This window comes from Trichosurus vulpecula, chromosome 2 (genome assembly GCF_011100635.1).
Source record: "Trichosurus vulpecula isolate mTriVul1 chromosome 2, mTriVul1.pri, whole genome shotgun sequence".
Lineage (NCBI taxonomy): Eukaryota > Metazoa > Chordata > Mammalia > Diprotodontia > Phalangeridae > Trichosurus > Trichosurus vulpecula.
Window position 1 is genome coordinate 288,920,343 of NC_050574.1, and position 23,668 is coordinate 288,944,010.

Consider the following 23,668-nt stretch of genomic DNA (forward strand, 5'->3'; position numbering starts at 1 on the left):
GTCTTGTAGTCATGCTTTCTGTGAGCCTGTAGAAAATGAGTTTCCAACTTAATATTTTATGCAGTGACAAAAAGCAGATTCTTTTATCTACCTAGATAAATAGTTCATGGAAAAAGGAATATAAAGGTATAAAGCGGTGTAACAATTTATTCCAGGATTTTTTCTATTTGAAAAGTATAAAAAAAGATGAGAATGAGGTAAGTATAATGATGAGATTTACAAATCACCTCACCATTTACAAAGTCTTTTACAAAAGCCAGGTGAAATAGGTAGTATAGGTATTCTTATTTCTATTTTGCAGATGAGAAAACAGACATAACTAACAAGTTGCAGGGGCAGGATTAGAGGCCAGGTTTCTTCATTCTAAATCCAGTGTTCACTACAGACTAATCCTGACACTATGAAGATCATAGAACTTGACACTATGAAGATCAAGACAACAATTAGAGAGTAGAAATCAATATTGATGAGGAAAAAATAGAGGAATTCAACATAATTATAAGAAGTGTTGAGAGAGACAAAGAGTGTACTGAGTTTCCATCACCATTGTTAGAAAATAAGAGGACAGAATTTAAAACTATAGGTTTGGCATTGTGAATAAAGGGAAAAACACCCTAACCATGGGGCTTTTCAGATTCTGTAATGTGATATAGAAGGAGGTAATAGAATCTACTTCACAGGTCTTTTAAAATGGGACTGATTCTCCATCTGTCTGGAAAGGGTTGAGTGTGGTCCAATTGGCAAGGCAGGCCCCAATTATCCTCTCAAGATCCCTCTGTCCAGTTTCTAGGCTACAGATCAGTAGTTGCTTTTTGGTCTAAAGCTCTCTTTATAAGATATTTGTGCAGCCATCCCCCACATTTTCACATAAATATACTTTAAATAATTGAATAACATTTTCAAAATGATAGCACTGTTTTGACTAGTAGCTTTTTGTGCTCTGAAATTAACTTCAAATTTTGTAACTCAGTATTTGAAAACAGACACCAGATGAATGCTCTTCCCACATGTAATAATCTTTTTTAATAACAGCAGACTGCTATTCCATAAAATGAAAATTAAAATGTAGAGTCAGAAATCTTCTAAATGATTTGTATGTGATGAGGTAAGTTTCTACTAGAAAAACAAAGATAAGCAGACTTTGATTCTAAATCATCTTTTTCTGTATTAAATCAACTCAAATCCCTATTTAATTCTATCAATATCAAGAATGGCCTCAGGCCTTTATCTAATCATCTAAGATATGTAGAATATTCTCTTCTTGGAACATGGAATAGAATTTCACAAAAAACATAATATACTTTTAAGAAAGAACAATCCATCTTTAGAATTTTGCTCCAAAAATAATGAGGAAATGCTAAACAAACAAAATTCTAAGAACAAACATTTGCAAGCAAAAGCCTAAATAGGCAGATGTTAAAATGGAATTTGATTTTAGAAATCATTCAAATTGTTTTGATAAATTTAAATATTATAGCACAATGACTCACCTTTCATACAAATGAACAGCTACTTGTTTTAAAAACAGAACTTCCTATCTCTCAAGACAGGAAGGATGATGCTTAGAGAGGTCACAAAAAGATTCTGTCTGTGATCAAATACAAAACTTGAAATGCAGTCCTCACATTTATTAGGGAATAAATAGTGGACCCTACAAATAAACTCTTTTCTTTCTCTATTTCAAGTGTAAATGCCTCTAAGAATAATCTAGAAGGCACAACTGACTTTGAACAGAAAGATAATGGGACTTGTAAGGCTATATAACAATAATAGTCATTGCAGGGGCATGTACCCTTTGTTATGTCATGAATTTCTTTGGTGGTCTTGTGAAACATATGGATCCTTCTCAAAAAAATTGTTTTAAATGCATAAAATAAAATACATAGGATTACAGGGGAAAGTAATTATACTGAAATAAGGACATAATTTTTCTTATCCACATTCAAAGATTCCCTGATATCTCTCCATGGACACTGTAAGAGTCTTTGAACCCCAGGTTAACAAGCTCTGCTCTAGGGACTGCTTTTTGTTTCTGCGAGAAACCGGTATCACAATTCACACTATTGCAATTGATTCATCATTAAGACACTGGGGATGCAGAGTTAAAAATGGAACAGCTTGTGCCTTGAGGAGAGTATATTCTATGGTGGTGACATCAATATTATATTTTAAAAATATACAAAATGGAGACTACATGGCAAATTTGGGGGAAAAGAGGGAACTAGAAGCAAATACCCTGAAGCCCAAGAAAGCCTTATGTTGAAGGTATTTTTCTGACTGCCTTTCCCTTGGTGCTTTTCCATGTGAGCAAGAGATATTCCTGCCTCACAAAATTCTAGAATGCATGGTTAAATCTCTAAGTTATGAGTATTTAGAAAAAGAAGAGGATATCATTAATAGTCAGCATGGTTTACTCAAAAGGAGGTCATGACAGACTAACCTCATTTCCTTTTTAAATGATGTTGCTAAATTAGTAGATTGAGGGAAAGTTACAGAAATAGCACACCTAGATTTCAATAAAGAATTTTGCATAATCTATCATTACTCTTTCAGGCAAGATGGAAAGATGTGAACTAGTTAGATCAGTTAGGCAGATTCAAGAACTGGTTGAATGACCAGACCCCAAAAGAAATCATAATGAGCTAGAGTTAATTAGGAAGGAGACCTCTTACAGAATACCTCAGAATCTGTGCTTGGACCTGGGCTGTTCAAAAAACTTCGTCAGGGATTTGGATCAAGTCAAAGATGGCATGCTCATCAAGGGTGTGGACTATACAAAGTTGGAAAAAGATAGGTAACATGATGGATGACAATCATGATCGCAGGACATCTTGACATACTCGAATGAATAGTTGAATCTAACGAAATTACATTTAATTGCTGAATAAGGCTTTTTATGGGGGAGGCACAGTTACAACCGCCCTTTATGTATTGTCTTCCCACAATTAGAACTTAAGGGCTTGGGCGGGGTGGAGCCAAGATGGCAGCTGGAAAGCAGGGTCTTGCCTAAGCTCACCCCCAAATCCTTCCAAATACCTGTAAAAATGTCTCTGAATTAATTCCAGGCCTGCAGAACTCATGGAATAGCAAAGGAAAGCAGGTCTCCAGCCCAGGGCAGCCAGGGAAGGATCTATCACATGGTGCTGGGAGCAGAGTGCAGCCCAGCGTGGGCCACACCAGGACCAACCAGATCAGGAGTCGATGGAGCAGGCCTGAGGGCCATGAATCACTGAGCTGTGGCAGTTACCAGACTTCTCAACCCACAAACACCAAAAGCCAAAGGAGCAGGTTAGTGGGAAAACTGCTGGATCCCAGTGAGAGCGGTCCAGCCCCAGCCCTGGGGGCAGTGGAGATGGTGCAGCAGCAATGGAAGCAGCAAGAAGCTCCTCTGGCTGTTTCCAGCTGTGGTTGCCTCCGTCCCCAGGCCCACCCCTTGGGAGGAATCAAGTGGTGGATCAGAGTGGGAGTGCAGGGAGAGCTTTGCTGGTGCAGAGGCAGGTTCTCTTGCTTTGCCCTGCTTGGATCTGGGTAATGGTCCTGGTTGATGGTTCTTGGGGGAGGAGGAATGCTGGTGTGGCAGAGCTTGCAATGAGGGTGAAGTAGAAGTAGCTTTGAAAACAGCAGTACAGCCCCTAAAGCTTGGGACAGACTACTCTCTACTCTATAAGCAGTCATATCCTGACAAAAAGCTCCAGGGTCAAGTAATTGGCTGGAACATGAACAAGCAGTGAAAAAGGATGCAGACTATAGAATCTTTTCTTGGTGACAAAGAAGACCAAAACATACAGCCAGAACAAGTCAACAAAGTCAGAGAGCCCACATCAAAAGCCTCCAAGAAAAACATGAACTGGTCTCAGGCCATGGAAGAGCTCAAAAAGGATTTGGAAAAGCAAGTAGGAGAAGTAGAGGAAAAATTTGGAAGGAAAACGAGAGTGATGCAAGAAAATGATGAAAAACAAGTCAATGACTTGCTAAAGGAGACCCAAAAAATACTGAAGAAAATAACACCTTAAAAAATAGACTAACTCAAATAGCAAAAGAGCTCCAAAAAGCCAATGAGGAAAAGAATGCCTTGAAAGGCAGAATTAGCCAAATGGAAAAGGAAGTCCAAAAGACCACTAAAGAAAATACCACCTTAAAAATTAGATTGGAGCAAGTGGAAGCTAGTGACTTTATGAGAAATCAAGATATTATAAAACAGTACCAAAGGAATGAAAAAAAATGGAAGGCAATGTGAAATGTCTCATTGGAAAAACCACTGACCTGGAGAATAGATCCAGGAGAGATAATTTAAAAATTATTGGTCTACCTGAAAGCTGTGATCAAAAAACAGAGCCTAGATATTATCTTTCAAGAAATTATCAAGGAAAACTGCCCTGATATTCTAGAATAGAAATTGAAAGAATCTGCTGAATCACCTCTTGAGAAAGATCCCAAAAAGAAAATTCTTAGGAATATTGTCTCCAAATTCCAGAGTTCCCAGGTCAAGGAGAAAATACTTCAAGCAGTCAGAAAGAAACAATTTGAATATTGTGGAAACACAATCACGATAATACAAGATCTAGCAGCTTCTACGTTAAGGGATCAAAGGGCTTGGAATATGATATTCCGGAACTCAAAGGAGCTAGGATTAAAACCAAGAATCACCTACCCAGCAAAGCTGAGTGTCATGCTCCAAGGCAAAATATGGATTTTCAATAAAATAGAGGACTTTCAAGCTTTCTCAATGAAAAGACCAGAGCTGGATATAAAATTTGACTTTCAAACACAAGAATCAAGAGAAGCATGAAAAGGTGAACAAGAAAGAGAATTCATAAGGGACTTACTAAAGTTGAACTGTTTTGTTTACATTCCTACCTGGAAAGATGATATGTGCAGTTCATGAGCTCTTTCTCAGCATTAGGGTAGTTGAAAGAAATATACACATATATAGACAGAGGGCACAGGGTGGGTTCAATATGAAGGGATGATATATAAAAACTAAAATAAAATTAAGGGGTGAGAGAGGAATATATTCAAAGAAGGAGAAAGGGAAAGATAGAATGGGGTAAATTATCTCATATAAACGTGGTAAGAAAAAGCACTTCTATTGGAAGGAAAAAGGGTGAGGTGGAATGAATGAATCTTGCTCTCTTTGGATTTAACTTGAGTAGGGAATAGCATACCCACTCAATTGGTCATCTTACTCCACAGGAAAGTAGGGGGAAGGGGATAAGGGGGGATGATAGAAGGGAGGGCAGATGGGGGAGGAGGTACTCAGAAGCAAACACTTTTGAAAAGGGACAGGGTCAAGGGAGCAAATTGGATAAAGGGAGACAGGATAGGGTGGAGGGAATTATAGTTAGTCTTCCACAACATGATTATTGTGGAAGTGTTTTGCATAATGATACATGTGTGGCCTATGTTGAATTGCTTGCCTTCTTAGGGAGGGTGGGTTGGAAGGGAAGAGGGGAGAGACTTTGGAACTCAAAATTTTAAAAGCAGATGCCCCCCAAAAAAGTTGTTTTGCATGCAAATGGGAAATAAGATACACAGGCAATGGGGCATAGAAATCTATCTTGCCCTACAAGAAATTAAGGGGAAAGGAGATGGGGTGAGTGGGGTGACAGAAGGAAGGGCTGACTGGGGAATGGGGCAATCAGAAGATATGCCAGCTTGGGGTGGGGGTAGAAATGGGGAGAAAATTTGTAACTCAAAATCTTGTGGAAATCAATGTTGAAAACTAAAAATATTAAATAATAAACTATGAAAAAAAAAGAACTTATGGTCTTCTGTTTTTTTTTTTTTTGTATCATTACTGCTTAGCACAATGCCTGGTACAGTGTTTAATAAATTCATACCTTACCTTATCTTACTTTATCATCTTACCTATATCTTTCTGTGGGGCAGCTCAGTGGTTCAGTAGATAGAGCGCTGGCCTTAGAGCCAGGAAGATAAATCTTCCTGTGTTCAAAACTAGCCTTAGACACTGTAACAACAATGTTGCTTGTCACTACTGCATCTGTGTAAGGCCAATAACACCAGCACACAGGAGGGCTGCTAGTACAGGTTCTTTGATCTGCTTTTCTAAGGATAGCAACTTTAAGGGGTTAACAATCTTACTTTAATTAAACATGCATATATCATTCACTTGGTTCGGGGGGAAAGTCAGTACTCTGAACTTCAGAGCAAACAGAAATTACTAACAGAGACAATATAAATGGATCAACATTTCCATCTAACCAAATCACAATACACAGTTACCAGAGAAGCACCAGCATCTGGGTTTTCAAAGGTGGGAAAGGGGGGCGGGTCTCCAACAGCTACCCTGAGTCTTGTCTAGCCAAATCACCAACACTCTTCCAATGAGTGTGCCCCCAAATGCAAAATGCCAACCTCAGAGCTTTTATGCCCTGTTTTTTCAGGGCCCTGCTGGCTCAGAGCCTACTTAGCAAAAAGGTGTGGGGCCTAGGGCCTCAAACCTAGTTAGTGAAAAGGCATGGGGCTGCCTCTAATCAGGCCTCCCTCTGTTGGCCCCACCTGAGGCCTATTCAATGGGCAGGAAAGATCTTTCACTTACAGATTGGCTTTACAGATATTTACTTTAGTGTGACCCTGGGCAAGTCACTTAACCTTATTTGCCTCAGTTCCTTATCTGTAAAATAATGACTCTAGTATCTTTGCCAAGAAAACTCCAAATGGGATCATAAAATGGGATTACAGGACTGAAAGATAACTGAACAATAACAAACTATCTTTCTTTGTAGATAGAGTAAGGCAGATAGGTATGTCATAGTCAACATGATCTAGAATCAGGAAGACCTAAGTTAAAATCCTATCTAACCTTGGTCTGCTTTAGCTTTCTCATCTCCCAGGATTGTAGTGGAGATCAAATGAGATAATATCTGTAAAGTATTTTGCCAATCAAAGCACTATACAAATTCTAGCTATCATTATTATTAGCTATTTATCTGTCATCTTTCTCTCTCTGTATCTATAAAACATAAAAAATAGGGAAGGGAATAAGTATTTATATGGAGATTGCCATGTGCTAAGCCCTTTAAAAATAGGCCCATCGATCCATTCACTGTGCCACCTAGCTGCATATGTGTGGATGTACATACACACACACACACACACACACACACACACACACACGCACGCACACACATGCACGCACACACACACCCCTCATCATCATATAACCTATGATGATAAGGGGGGTGTGTGTCTGTGTGTCTGTTTATGTGTCTGTGTGTCTGTTTATGTGTCTGTGTATCCCTATCCATGAGGTGGGGAAGGGAGGGAAGGAAACAAGCATTTATTAAGTGCTTACTCTGTGTTAGACACTGCACTAAGCATTATACAAATATTTTCTCATTTTATCCTTACAACAAGATGGAAGGGTCTAATATTTTAAAGGTAAGGAAACTGAGGCAAAGTTTAAGTGACTTGCCCAGGGTATCACAGCTAGGAAGTATTTAAGCCTAGATTTGAGCTCAGCTCTTCCTAACTCTAAACCCAGCGCTGTGCTTCCTAGATACCTAATGATTTCTGAGTAAAAGATCTAGATGTTTTACTAGGTTGCAAGTTCACTATAAATCCACAATATTATACGGCAACCAAAAAACTAATAAAATCTTAGATTGTATTGAGATGGGCAGAGTGTTCAGTGTATGACAAGTGATCATTCTGCCTTGGTCAGGATATATTTGTAGCATTTTTTTGGAGAAAATAATCAGGATGGTCAGAAGTCTTGACACTATACCACATAAAAATCAGGGAAAGAAACAGGGCTGAAAAAAGCAGACTTAAGGTAACATGGTAGCTATTTCAAATATTTGAAGGATTGTCATGTAAGAGAGAAGTTAGACTTTTTCTGCCTGGCCCCACAGAGCAGTTCTAGGAGAAAGGCAGAAGTTTTAGAGGTGTTTTTGACTTAATGTGAGAAAAAGATATTAATAGTTAAATTTTCCCAAAGAAAAATGAGATTTGGGGGAGGTAGTAAGATTACTTTCAATAAAGATCTTTCCAGAACAAGTGGATGACTATATTTAGAGGAGGATGGTATACAAGACAGAGAAGGATTCAGAAAACTTATGCCCATGAAACAAACACAACCTTCTATCTGTCTTTGCACTTCCTGTTGTTGTCTTTTGTTCTTTGTTCTCGAAGAGGACCATGACACCAAGAAGATGATGCCATGACTTGCAAGTGAATTGGATTTAAGTGAGAGAGGGCTGTGCAAAATCACCAGCCTCACTTTCTCCTCTGGAGCCATCTAGGTACAGTGGCAAGATATAGATCAGGACAACTGAAGATGGCCTCAGATGCAGTAGGAAACCTTGGTCTTTTTAAGCTAAAGTCCTTCCCAGTTCTCACTTTGACTGAGGCAATGCCCATTTATTGATTAAGGCTGTTTAAGAAGTGAGCCAAAGAATGGTCCTTTAATAAAAAAAAAATTCCCATTTCCTGAAGTACATTTTCAACCAAGTTTTGTTATATTTAAAAACATAAAAACCACTCTAAGCTAACTGACAATAGGAAAACAGAATTTGACTCTCTGGCCCATAGTTTGCCAATCCTTATTATAGTGGTATTCCTGTAGTGTATAGTGTTGGTGAGACTGACACATCTCTGAGGTCCCTTTAAACTTGGAGATTCTGTGAGGGTTCACATCATGTTCCAGTCTAGCAGGAGAAATCCTAGAGACCAATCATGGAATTGAAGTTATCTCCATTTGTGTTTAGCAAGTTTAACCCTTAAACTTTTCCACATCTTAATCTTTTTTTTGAGGGGGGAAGGCAGGGCAGTTGGGGTCCAGTGACTTGCCCAAGGTCATGCAGTTAGTGTGTCAAGTGTCTGAGGTCACATTTGAACTCAGGTCCTCCTGACTCCAGGGCTGGTGCTCTATTCACTGCGCCACCCAGCTGCCACACCAAACCTTAATCTTGTATCATTTGATAACACAAATGTTTCCTCATAGTTAACATAATTAGATTTCCAAATGTATTTGTGGGGCTGATGATACTAACAAGAAAGCTACAGACAGAATAGGCAAAGAAAGTATTCAATTTGTTTTGGGTTACTATCTTCTCTCTAATGGCTCTAGGCTAATGGTAACTAACTTATGTTAATACTTATATAGCACATTTAAGGGCAGCAAGGTGGCACAGTGGATAGAGTGCTGGACCTGGAGTAAGGAAAACTCATCTTCCTGAGTTAAAATGTGGCCTCAGACATTCACTAGCTGTGTGACCCTACGCAAGTCACTTAACCCTTAATTTAAACTTCAGTTTCCTCATCTGTAAAATGAGCTAGAGAAGGAAATTGCATTTGAATCCTGTATCTTTGCCAAGAAAATACCAAATACAGCGGCAACGAGTCAGACGGGACTAAAAATGACTGAACAACAACCAGCAACAGCAAAAACACAACTATAATTAAAACCAAAGAGAAATTTCTAGGAGGAAAAAACCAGAACTATAGAATATCCAGTCAGATATTCCACCCTAATCCCAAGAGAAGCAAGGCAACTAAACTGTACTTCTCTGCACAATTTGTAGAATCGCAAACAAACTTCTCGGGTACTAGCACATCCAGTGTGGGAGAAAAAAGCAAAAATTTAGCCTCTAGAGGAATGCTACAACCAACTTCTACCTTTCAAGATCCTAATGTAAACCAGCAGGGAAATTTCCAGTGTTATTAAGGCTGAGTTGCTTTTTCTTCCCTTTAATATTTTTTTTAATTTTGAGTTCAGCTTTTCTCCCTCTTTCCAGCCCCTCTTTGACCAATTGAGAAGTCAAGTGATATGATATCAATTATACATGTGAAAAAATACATAATCTATTTCTATATAAATTATGTTGCAAAAAAGCAGTGAAAAAAGAAAGCGAAAAATATATTTCAGTTTGCACTCAGTTCATCACTTCTCTCTCTGGAGGTGGATAGTATTTTTTATCATGAGTCCTTGGGAATTATCTTGGATCACTGTTTTGATCAGAATAACTAAGTCTTTCTCAGTTGATAATCTTTACAATATTGCTGTTACAATGTGCCATGATCTTCTGGTTCTGCTCACTATACTCTGCATCAATTCATACAGGTCTTTCCAAGGTTTCTTTTTTTTTTCCTGAAATCATCCTCTTTGTCATTTCTTATAGCACAGTAGTATTCCATCTCAACTGTATATGATAACTTGTTCAGCCATCCACCAGTTGATGGGTGTCCCCTGGATTTCCAACTCTTTACCTTCACAAAAAAGAGTTGTTAAGGCTGAGTTCTACCTTTATAAAAGAAGGAATAAAATCAAAGTTTTTTTTTTCTTCTTTTGACATTAACTACAATTTTTACAGCTTAAAATCGCATCTTGGTATTTCTCGTAGGCTAATATTAGACCTTTGCTTTCACCTTAACCTAGATCCCCTCTCTTTCAATAACTTGACCAAAGGTTAAGGGAGCTGGCCTTCTGCATGAAAGAAAAAGGCTTTTAATGACTATCTAAATTATTCTACTTGGCCTTCTGCACCTTGCCTGAGTGCAATATACACTGAATCCTTTTCTATAAACTAAGCATTAAATCAGCAGTTTTTAAAATGTGACTGAATACACAAGAGGAAAATTGCAAAGTAGGTATTTCTAACAATGTTCATTACACCAATCCCTTTAAATTACCTGACCCAAACTTGAACCCCTATAGCTCATGTGACCACAACTAGCTCCAATTATTCTTTTAATCTAAATAAAGGGAAAGGATAGATCATGAAAAACAACTAACCAAAAAAGAGAAGTTTCTAGAGGAAAAAAAACTACCCAAACTATTATCCTTTGCTTTCAAAGGCTGTACTATTGCCAGTAAGAGATGGTTACCCCATCACAGCTCCATTCTGAAAGAATCGCTCAAACTCTGAAGTTGATCAGCTTCCCATCTCTCTTCTTCAGTTATATAATTTTTAAAAAGTAGTAACCCAGCATCCATCTTACCAATGCAATGCAATGAAATTTTAATTAAATTTAATTAAATTTTAATTAAATTTAATTAAAAGTGATGGACATCGCTGCATCATCCACATTCTGTTATCTAACTCCTGATAGTCTAAAGTTTTCTTCTTTATAATAAACTAACTCAGGTTAAGGTTAAGCACTGATAAAAGACACTTAATAAGGTTTCAAAGAAGATGGCACTTATAAGTATATATCGCATTAGTTCAGACTTACTCATTCTGAAAGTCAGAGTGGTATCATGGAAGGAACGGAGGACTCAAAATCAGGAAACTATGTTAGAATCCTTTTATTCATATTCCTAACTAGCTTTGGGCAACTCACTTAACTTCCCTGAATCACAGTCTCCTCACCCATAAAATGGAAATAATATTATCTTTAGAAAAATACATACCTCACATGTGGCTAGGAAGATCAAATAAAATTACTTTGTAAAGTTTAAAGCACTGTACAAATGCTTGATGTTGCGAAAGAGGTTGGTAAACCTACACACTATGACTTTTGGAGGAACACCTGCTCCCCAGGTAAAGTCATCTTTTAGGACAAGGAAACAGAACTGTGGGATTTGCTTTTTAATTTCCCTAAATTAATGGCAACAGCAGGATGAACAAATATGATTCTATTTTAAAAGAGGCCTCCATCATTTTAGAGATTTCCTCTCACTACAAGGAATTCTGATAAGACTAAACACAGAGAAGCATGTCCCACAACAACAAACTTAACCATTAGCAAATTCTGTGATCCTAAGGGTTGTACATATCCCCCATTTCTGCAGATGGCCACTGATTGGCTGTATGCTCTAAGTGGGCCTGAAAAGCTATAAAAACCCAAGCTAAACCCTAAGAAAGCTGACATATCTCCCACAGCAAGCAGTCTTCCTTGGTGCAGTAATGAATTTATTTACCTTTCAGTCAGGCTACTCACTTTTTAAGCCCCCAGTCTTATATACCTCATGGTAGATAAATTTCTCCCTAGGATCTGATGGAACCTAGGCCGGCATACTCCCACAACAATATTATATTTTACTTTATAGAGGGAGAAATGAGGCTTCCAATTATGAGTCCTGCCTGAGGACTCGCTGGTAGTAAGTGGCAGAGTTGGGATCTGAACCCAGGTTTTACGAAGTCAAATCCAGAGATATTCCCACTACACACAGTTCATTCTTCCTTGAATGATAGGATTTAGCAGTAATTAGGGGAATCTGGAGAGAACTAAAATGTCAATCATCTCTCCTGAAACTGTTCTCTCTAAGGTCCGCGATGACTTTCTAACTGCCAAATCATGTTGCCGCGTTTTTTTCTGTGTCCATCCTCCTTGGTATTTTTTGACCTTTTAAAAATTTTATTGATGTGTTTGTTTCTATATTACACTTAGTGGATTACCCCTTCATGAGAAGTCTCTCATAACAAAGGAAAACAATAATACTAATAATACAGTGAGCTCATCTGAAATTATGTATCACATTTCACATCTATAGCTCCCCATTTCCCAACACTTTGACCCTCTCTACTAAAATATACACTCTCCTCCCATGGCTTTTAGCTTTGTAGCCATAGGCAAGCCCCTTAAGCTCACTGAGATTCAGTTTCCTCCTCTGTTATGCAGATAATAACACCCATAATACATGCTGCAATGAGTTGTTGGGCAGAGCAAATGGATATAAATAAATGGTTTTGTAAACCTTAATAGGCTAAGTAAGGAAAGGGGAGGACAAAAAATTGAAGTTGAAGGAAAATAAAAACCACTGAGAAAGGAAGCTTTATAGTATCTAATGAATCCTTTATATTTCTAAATGACTGGTGGAAAGCAGAGGGTTAAGCTAATGTTTAAAAAGCAGGTGAGGGGGGAGACTTGCTATCTTAGGACAATAGATCATGAAGGCAGGAGTAAAACAAAAACCCCAAGAGGAAATAAGAATGAAATCTGAGTCCCTGAAAAACAAATATTTAGGGGGCCACTGGGGGCTTGGCTTGTTTGCTTGGTTAAATTCGCTTTTTAATTTCTTTTCACTGAGAAAAAAATTTTCATTATACAATGCAGCTAATTTTCCATCTTTTAACTAAATACACTAAAACAGCTTAACATACAAATTTCAATTTGCCAAATACCAAACATCTGCACTCTTGATTACAACCCTGGATTGAGTCTGTCTTTTCAGGCACCATATGTCATATTTTCTCCTTGTTTATGTAGTCAGATACAGGTATGCACACACACACACACACACACACACACACACACACACACACAACTGGATATAGATGAAGACAGAGAATCACATATGGTACCCAGAAAAACAAGTTGAGTAGAAGGGCTACTACAAAAAGGCAACATAGAGAACTGGCACACATTCACTCAGTAAAAGATTATGGCACCCTAATGATTCACAATTTATAGCTTTTATTGTATAAAAAATAGATTAAAAGATATAAGGAATGAAGCAAGGGGAAAAATCAGATTTTTCCCCAAATATAATTATTGTGCAAATTAAAATAAAATAGCAGGGCATAAATAGGAGTAGAAGTAATGTGTAGGCTCCAAAAACGAGTGTAAAGTAATACATCTGTCCAATTATGTCATCTATCACTCATTCACCAGTTTTCACCTATTATGCAACATTTCCCACAAGAATTTGCACATTTCCTCACTGTCTCTCAACTAATTTCTAGTTTCCTTTATCTTCACCTTCCATATTATAGCCTCCTTAGTCAATACACAGTGTTCCTTACCACCTTTTAAGTAAGATAGCGTCATGTGAAAAACATCATTGAACTAGGACCCAGAACAATGAGGTTAGAATTTTAGTTACGGCAAGAAGCAGCAACATGCATGAATTTAGTCAAGTCACAACTATTCTGGCCTTCAATATACTGGAATTTAATTTATTCATTTCATTCTGTGGTTCGATAGGAATTCAATTCATTGAATAAACCGAGGGAGTTATCCTTAATTTGAGATCGTAAGATTTAGAGCTGGAGGGGATCCCCTTTATTTTTAAGAACAGGAAATTAAAGACTATATAAGTGAAGTGACCCACTAAGGTTATAGAGTTAATAAGATGCAGATACAGGATTTGAACCCTGATCCTTTAAAGTACAAATCCAGGGAAGATTTCTCCCACAATTTAATTAGATATGCAATGTGTGCCAGGCACTGCATTAGACCTTGGAAATATGAGGACAAAAAATGAAAACAGCCCCTGCCATCAAGAAATTTATATTTTACTGAGGGGTGGCAGAAAACATGCACACAAAACAAAAAATATATTCTAAGTCAATAAAAAGTAATTGGGAGACAGAAGGGCATTATATCTATATCTATATCCATATATCTCTATGTGTGTATATGTTACACAGGAATTAAAAGATGAGCTGAGCCCTAGGTGGTGATAGGTATTACAAGAGGCAGAGGTGAGGAGGGAGGACACTGAAGGAATGAAAAAAACAATTGGCAAAAGAATAAAGTTACAAGATATAATTACAGGAAATATCAAGTCAGTCAGCTTGCTTGGAATATAGATTCTTTCAGGAGTCTTATGAAATCAACCTGGAAAGTGAGGTGGAAACCAAATCATGAATATTGACAGATGCCAAGAAGAGAAAGTGGCATTTCATTCTGGAAGAACCAAAGCTTCTTGAGCAAAGAGACCATCATTATCTTTCTTATATTTTAGGAATATCATTGGCAGGGTGGGTGGGGAGAATTTCATTTGGGCAGTATGTGAAAGATTTATTGGAGAAAAAGAAACTGAAACGTAGAAGACTAATGAATAGCTTACTGCAGTACTACAAGCAAGGGGAGCTGAGAACTAAGATGATGAAGAAAAGGGGAGAGATATGAGTGTGAAGGTAGATTTGGCCACTGATTGGATAAGGATGATGAAGGAGAGTAAAGTCAAAGATATCTCCTAAATTGTAAAACTGAGTAATAGGAAGGATGCCTGTGTCCTCAAAATAAATAGGGAATTTGGGAAGAAGAGTGGACTTAGGGGAAAAGACAAGTTTGATTTTTGACATACTGAGCCTGAGATGCTGATGAGACACCCAAGTGGAGACGTCCAGCAGTATGTTGGTGACGTAGGACTAGAGATAAAGAGAAAGATAAGGGCTGGATATGGAAATCTGGAAGTTAGTTCATAGAAATGATAATTGAATCCATAGGGGCTAATGGGAGCTGAGAATGTAGAAAGAGAGCACAGGACAGATCAATGAAGTGCAACCGGGGTTAGGGAATGGTACATGGATCATGATATACCAAAGCAGACTGAGAAGCATCAATTCAATTCAGTAAGCATTATTAAGTGCTTACTATGTGCCAGACATTGTGCTAAACTATCTGGGGATACAAATCAGAATAAGAAAAATAGTCCCTGGCCTCAAGGAGATTACAATCCAATGATGAAAGTCAACACACAAAAGGAAGCAAGAAGCAGAGTACCTCAGAGGGTACCGAGAATGGGGTGGTATCATATTCTGTGGGATTGAAACCAATTAGAGCTACAGATGGAAATGGAGATAGAGTTGGAAATTCCAGATCCTATCCTCTCTAAAGGAGAACTTTGGGAAGAGTTTAGTGCTCCTCTGATCGGAATGGAGAGGAGGCTGAAGGAATTGGGATGGTGTTGAGTATCTAAGGCTGAGTCAGCAGCAGAGTGAAGAGTTTTCGGGTGAGCAGCTTATAAGTGTTCAATGGAGTTGAAGCCAAGCAGAACTGCAGATTCAGGGTAGAGAGTGAACTGGAAGGTCCAAATCTTGCCCTCTTTATGCATCATTCTGACAGACAGAGAGAGCATCCAGGAGAGATGGTTAACAGTGCCAGATACTGCTGAGAAGTAAAGAAAGATGATAAATGAAAAAATGTCAGGGCATTTGATAGCTAAGAGTTCATTGTTAATTTTGGAGAAAACAATTTCAGTTGAATGACAAAACTGGAAATCAGACTGAAAGGAGTTAAGAACTGAAATGGAAAGTGAAAAAGTAAAAGGCAAGAAAATGGCTTTTTCTAGTTTGGCTGTGTGAGTAGAATGAGAGGATGGCAGGGTCAAAAAATTCTGTAAGAATGAAGTCTGAGGAGGGGATTCTGGGAAGATGGTGGAGTAGGTCAGAAAACTTTTGGATCTCTAAATTTTTTCCATGAAAAAGACAGAACATCTCCTCAGAGCATCACAAATAAATAGGAGGTAAAGCAGTTGTTCTACTAAGACAATGTGAAAAGATCCCAGGGAAGACTGGACCTCCAGGGGTGGAGGTTGAGCTTGAGTAAAGTGAAAACACCTCCAGGTCAGTTCTACAGAATCAACAAACAACAAGCCCTGGGGGCAGCTGGGTTGAGAGGCAGCCTCAGAAACTTTCACCTTGCAGACAGTGTAGGGGTCTGATGGCTGAGTAGAAGATTAAAGGAGCTTCCATTGTTGAGGGATGCACTGCACAACTGTGCTGATCAGATGCATCCTAGGCTATGGCTGTGGGGAAAAGGAGCTAGCACATACTTGGTGCATGCAGTAGCAAGAAGCAGGGACCCTAATGGCTGTGGGCACTTGTAGTTGAACAGAGTCCCTGGTATCAGTTTCCGGGCAGAGAGGGCAGCTAAGTTTGCAGCCACCCAAGGTACTGCAGGGAGTAAGAGCATTTGTGGGACAGTGTGTCTGGGGTCCCTACCTGTGGCTTAGGAGTGGAGAGGAGAGCCCAGTGTGGGCCCACAAGACAGACCTCAGAAATAACAGCAAGAAGCACCTGTGGCTTGGGGCATCATTCCCCATACCTCAGGACTACAACTTGATTACACTAATAGCTGCCAAAAAAGAAAAGAAAACAAAAAGTAAATAAATATGAGTAAGCAAAGAAGAAATCCAGCCATCGAAAGTTACTGTGGGTTAAGAGAAGATCTGGGTTCATATTCAGAGGAAGACAATGGCACTAAAAAAAGCATCTCCTTTTTCAATGAGAAATGTAAAATGCTCCCAAGCACAAAAAGAGTTCTTGAAGAACTTAAAAAGGACTTTAAAAATCAAATAAGAGAAATTGAAGGAAAATTAGAAAAAAATAAGACCAATCCAAGAAAATCAAGAAAATTATGAAAAGGAAGTCAACCAATTAGAAAGATAGAATCAAGAACTTAAGGAAGAAAATAATTCCCCGAAAACTAGAATTTAGCAAGGGGAAGCTAATGATGTTCTAAGACACCAAGAAATCATAAAACACAATAAAAAGGATTAAAAAATGGAAGAGAAAGTAAAACATCTCATCAGAAAACAACTGATTTGGAGACTAGATCAAGGAGGGACTCTTAGAGGGGTAGGTAGGTTAAGGAATAGGAGAGCAAGGTAGTGGGTAGAAGCAAAGTAGAGGAGTGAGGAGAGGTAGGGTAAATAGGGTGAAAAGGGTAATGAGGAAAAATAGGAAGGATGAAAATACACAACAAGTAAATTGTAGTTTAGAATGTGAACGGGATGAATATACCCACAAAACAGAAATGGATAGCAGATTAAAAATTTGAATTCAATGGTGTGTTGCTTTCAAGAAACATTATAATAATGAGAGACACACAAAAAGAAAAAATAAAGGGAAAGAGTAAGAATTAGTATATTGAAAAAAGGGGTGGGAAGTAATCATAATCTCAGATAAAGTTAAAGTTAAAACAGATTTAATCAAAAGTGAAAAACAGAGAAACTATGTTATGTGTTAGCAATATTATTCAACATTGTTTTAGACTATTTAAAACACCTAGAGAGTATAAAATACCTGAGCATATGCCTACCTAAATAAACAGGAACTATATGAACTTAAACATAGAACACTTTATATACAAATAAACCCAGATCTAAATAATTAAAGCAATATTTATTGTTCATGGGTAGGTAAAGCCAATATAATTTTAAATGACAATTTTACCTAATCTATTCATTCAATGTCATCCCAATTAAATTACTAAAAAAGTATTTTACTGAGTTAGAAAAAAATAATAACAAAAGAAGAACAAAAGGTCAGGAACTTCAGAAAAAGAAAAGAGAGGAAAGAAAGATGCAAATAACCAGATTCAGCAGTACCAGACTTTAAAGTATATTTTAAGAAAAGAGCATTGTTGAAGTATAAAAATGATCATTTTTATTTCATTTTAAATTATTTTATTTATTTATTTTATTTTAAATTAAAATTTCCTTATATAAGTAAAACCTATATAGCTAAGAATAGAAGGAATGTGGAAAATTAGAGAGAAAAACTTTCATAGACAATCTCTAAAATAGGATGTGATTGGTTGGAATATTGCTGTGGTATAGAAATGATAAGTTGGTTTAGATTGACTTAGAAATGAATTAGAAAAATATGAAAAGACTTGCACTTATGAAGGAAGATGCTATCCACCTTCAGAGAAACAGACAATAGGAGGGAATAAGCATAGTATGGTCTTGAATATATATATATATATAAATACATATATATATGTATGTATGTATGTATATGTATATATATGTATATATATAAGTACATATGTGTATATATGTATATGTTTGTAGATATCTATGTGTGTATACACACACACATATGCATGTATGTAGATGTATGTGGGTATATATGTATACATTTCCACACTTAATTGTAGCCTTCTTTAGGGTGTTTGGGGTGGGAAGGGAAAAAATAATGTAAAAAATATATAGCAGAGATCAAAAGAAAATCAACAAGGAAGCAAAGAAAAGCTAGGCAGCTTTGAAAACAACGTGTGGCATTTGCTACGGAAAATGGAAATTTGTTTCTTTGAATGGAAATGCAAATGTATTGCTTTATATTGAATCCTTTCTTATGGTCTGCTGTGCACATGGCAATGATTTCTTTTTCTTTTCTCATTTTGTATTTAAGTTTAAAATTTAAAAAAATTACCAAAAAAAAAAGAATGAAGGCCATCTGAGTATGTTTCTAGACAGCCAAGAAGGAACCAATGGAGACATGAAAAGTTGGGGTAAGTTTGGGGGCAGTAATTAAAGGAACAAACTCCTAGTGGATATGGGATGGAATGGGATCAAAAGAAAAGTTGGGGGACTGACCTGGACAAGAAGGGCCACTTCTTCAGAGATTGAAGCAGATAAAAGGGGGGGTGGGCAGCGGGGAGGAGAAGAGTGGATAATCTTAAGGGGATTTAAGACACTGAGTTTGAGGAGAACAGATACTAGAATGTATTTTTGCTAAGTAGGTGCTAAGCTCTGTAATTTCCATGTGATGATTTTAAGTATTATCAGTTCCCTTTAAATTCAATACCCTGGGACAAATTATTCTTCTCTTTAGCCTAGTTATGGCTCTCCCGTGGTCTCTTCTCCTTCAAAACTTCTACTCCTAAAAATCATTTCAGCACAAATGAATGCTTCAAGTTGTGAACCAATTCTCTTATGAGGAAGTCTATTAGAGGATGTTATTTCACCATTAAAAGCACAGAACTGGAAGTTAGTAATAACTTTTACTTTTGGTTTCATAATTTCAGAAAACTCATTTGTTTTTGCCATTTTTTTCCTTCTATGAAATAAAGACAACCATTCTTATAATCTCCTTGTGAAGGTGCTACCTGAATCAATAAATTAGCTTTGGGTATTTTAAAAAGGAAGGCATGAGTAGGTAGAAGTATCATGTAAAATAAAAAGAAAACTTTCAATTTGCCCTTTTCTAAATTTTATCAAATTCAATCAATCCGAAAATAAACTGCAAGTTTAATACATCTTAACAGTTTCATGGACTCCTCAGTTAATCAAAAGCAATCTTTCATATTGATCATAATATAAAACTAGCTGAGTTATAGAGACACATATCTTGTCAGTGCTTTGGCAAATGCAAGCTGCCTTTAGAAAAATACAGTAATGAAATATTTTCAAAGTCAGTATGCAGATCCTACTGCATGGCAAGTTAATGAGATGCATAGCTAGGGAGTTAGCATGCATCTCAAGCACCGGTTCTGCATAAGAAACATAGCTGATTCTGATCTCATCACCTTGGCCATTTTTTTACAGAGACATCTATCAGGAAAGAGAAGACACTCGATGTATTAAAACTTTCCACATCCACCCTTAGCTATCAGAAACAGGACAGGAGGCCATGTATTAGAGTTTGCAATACTAATAAAATATTTTGCAAGTAACGTATTTAATCAGTCAAACACTGATTATATTTGGTATAGCCAAAATTCTGAAGCTTCACCACACAGAGTGCTTTGTCAACACTGTGGGAATTGTCCTGAGACACAGCTAACTTTTTGGTTTATGGATTATGTGGACCTAAAATGAGAATTTTCAACTTCACAGTAAATCAGCCTTGAACAAATACAAGCATGGAGAAAAGTATACCATATATCAAGAAAGTAATATGTACATGCCCCAAGGTTTGGGTAATGTAAAAAAAAGCAGCAAGATGGAAATGATCTTGCTTGAAGCAAAAGGGTTAAAAAGTAAGAGCAGTAGGGAGCCATTAAATATTTACCAACTATGAGAAGGTAAATGAGGCTGTCTTTGGTCAACTTCCCTAAGCAATTTTAGATCAGTGTCTGGCTATATTGAAAGGGATTTAGAGTACCCAAATATTTGGCTAGAAAAACCATTCACAAACTGCAGTATATAAGAACAATTTCCTCATAGAGAAGATGAAAGAATCAATGAAGACAGATGTTCTTCTTAATTCAGTTACTAAACAGGGACGAATTAGTTGAAGCAATAAATGTGGTTTCAAGCAACCAATGATAACAACATTTTGGACCCTAAGGAAAGGAAGGAGAGAAATGAAGAAGATAATGAAAATGAACTTTAGAGAAAATGAATTTCATCTGCAACAAGACTGGCTAAATCCAGAATGATCAAGGATTTTTTTAAAGTGGTGAATGAGAATGTTGTAGAAAGTGGAAAAGAGGCTAGACTATGTGGGCAGATAGGAGAAACAGAGAATCTCTGAGTTTGAATGAAGCCTCAATCTCTGCGGCCTTCCCACCCTGGAATATCCCTCCACCCCTGTAGCCTTCTCCCACTGGTGAGATTTTTCCATTGCTGAGTTCCCCCTGGAGTATCCATTTTGATGAAGGGCCCTGGCCAGCTATTCTTCATTCCTTTTCTGGCTCTCCTAACTCTATGTACTTTACCACCATGTAATGTTCCCCCCCAATAGATACCTTCTTCCTTTTTCGCTTCTCAGCTTCCTATCATTTATGGTTCCCCTCCCCCACCCCCATACAATGTAAATTCCTTAAGGAGAAGGGCTATCTTTCTTTTTACTATATTTATATCATCAGCACTTAGCATAGTGCTTGTCCCATGGTAATTGCTTAATAAATGATTGTTGACTTGAACAAAAATCCTCATTGCAACCTACCTGAAAAGGGTCATCCAACCTTTGTTCTGAGACCTCTCGGGAGGTGAGAAGGGCTCCTTTCTTACAGAGGCAAAGACTTTCTATTTTGGATAGCTTCTTTTTTAAAAAAAAGAGCTTTGGATAATATTGGGGGAGGGAAGAGGAGTAAGGAGCCTTTTCCCAATGTTTCCCAACTAAATGTTTATTTTTGCAGCTTTTCCCCATTAATCCTAATCCTGTCCTCTAGAGCCACATGCAGAAGTATACTTAAGCATCAACATGACAGTCTTTCAAATACTTGAAGGCACACATCCTGTCTTCTTCCTTCACTTCTTCATGCTAAAGATCTCCAGTTCTTTCAGCCAATTCTCATCCAGCATAATGAAACCTTTCACTGTCCTCGTTGCTCTCCTCAGGATTGTCTCCAGTTTGTCAATGTCCTCCCTGAAATGTGGTTTTCAGAACCAGAGTTTAATAACGCTGGATGTGGTCCATCAGGGACACAGAAGAATGGAACTATTACAATGCTTCTCTGGTCCTTGAAACCGAACCCATTTTAGCAAAGCTTATGGAGCAGTATTGGGCCTGTACTACACAAAAAACCCCTTGATTTTTTTTTCAGGTAATCCACTGCCATGACCTTGCCCACTTCCCCTCCCCCATCTTGCCCTTCTAAAGATGAAAAATAGCAGATGCACAAAATGAAGCCAAAGCTAGTGTATAGCTTCCAAAAGACAGGAAAGGTAAGAGAAAAAAAAATATTCTTGAATTTAAAAGGAGAGAAGCATCACGCAGGGAAATAAAGGTGATAACAGATTACTGTGAAAAAAGAGAAGCTTAACTGTTTTTGCCTGGGTGTTTGCAAAAGTCATAAAATATTTTCACTTAACCTTGGCAAGTACTATCTGGGATGGGAATAGAGAAAACAACTAGAATAAGGAAGAAAATGGTTAAGGTGCACTTGAACAGCCGGATGTATTTAAAGCTTCAATGCTTAATGACACCCACTTGGGGGGATTAGGAATTTCAAGATATGCTTATAAATGTTTCCTTCATTCACTTCAGTCTTCTTATCTAACTGTCCTTTGTCTTTGAAGAATCACCTTGTTCTGATACCACCTACAGGTTAATATTCCTTTTCCCCAAAGTATGTGTCAGCAGTCCATTAATCAAAGGAGCCGCCCTGTGGCCTAGAGGAGAGAATGCTGGCCTTGAATCTGGGGACTTCAGAGTCAATCCAATCTCTGCCACTTACTTAGTAGCTGCTGTATGGCCATGGGCAAATCTCTAGCTTCTCCAAATCTCAGCTTCCCTATCTGTAGAGAATACTACCTGCCCTTTCTACTTTGCAATACTGTTCCAAGGAAAATATTTTTTTAATTAAGTAAAAATAAATTTAAGTTCTTATTATTACTTTGTGCCCAGAAACACACTAGATGCTAAGTGGGATGCAAGACATGCCCTTAGTTAAAATATTGCCTTGCAATTATACTGTAAGCTTTTAAGGGGGCTAAGAACCACTTCCCCTAACTCTTTTGGCTAGCACCTGGTTCAGTGCTTTGCACAGATAATGAACTTTTAATAAACATATGTCACATTAATAAATTAAGTACTTTGCACTAACTCCAGCCAAATCCCTGGGATTTTAGGCAGTGGTCTTTCCCGGAGGAAACCTTTCTTCCTTTCTAAAATATATTTCTAGTCCCTATTCAGTGATGAATACTCTCTTTCTAATGACCTCTTATAACACAGATTCTTTCTCCTCCCTCCTCTCACTTAGCCATACAGGAAGGAATTTTTGTTTTAAGGCACTGTGGCGTAGGGTGGAGGAGACAGGGAATGAGCATTCATATAATTCCTATTATGCGTCAGGCATTATATTAAGGGCTTTTTATAAATATCTCATTTGATCCTCACTACAACTCTTTGAGATAGGTGTTGTTCAATCGTTTCAGTCTGTCAGACTCTTGGTGACCCCATTTGGAGTTTTATTGACAAAGATATTGGAGTGATGCCCTCTCCAACACATTTTACAGATGAGGAACTGAGGCAAATAGGGTTAAGTGACTTGACCAAGGTCACATAGCTAGTTAATGTCTGAAACCAGATTTGAACTCAGGAATGCAAATCTTCCTGACTCCAGGTCAAGTACTCTATCCACTGTGCTACCTAACTGCGCACGAGACAGGTATTATTATCCCCATTTTACAGTTTGAATAAAGTGAGGCAAATTGAGGTTAAATGACTTGCCCAAGGTCACACAGCTAGTCTGAGGCTGGATTTGAACTCGGGTCTTCCTAACTCCAGACCCAGTGCGCTATCCACTATGCTACCAGTTACCTCATAAAGAGAGGAAGAAAGAAGATTTCGTTAAG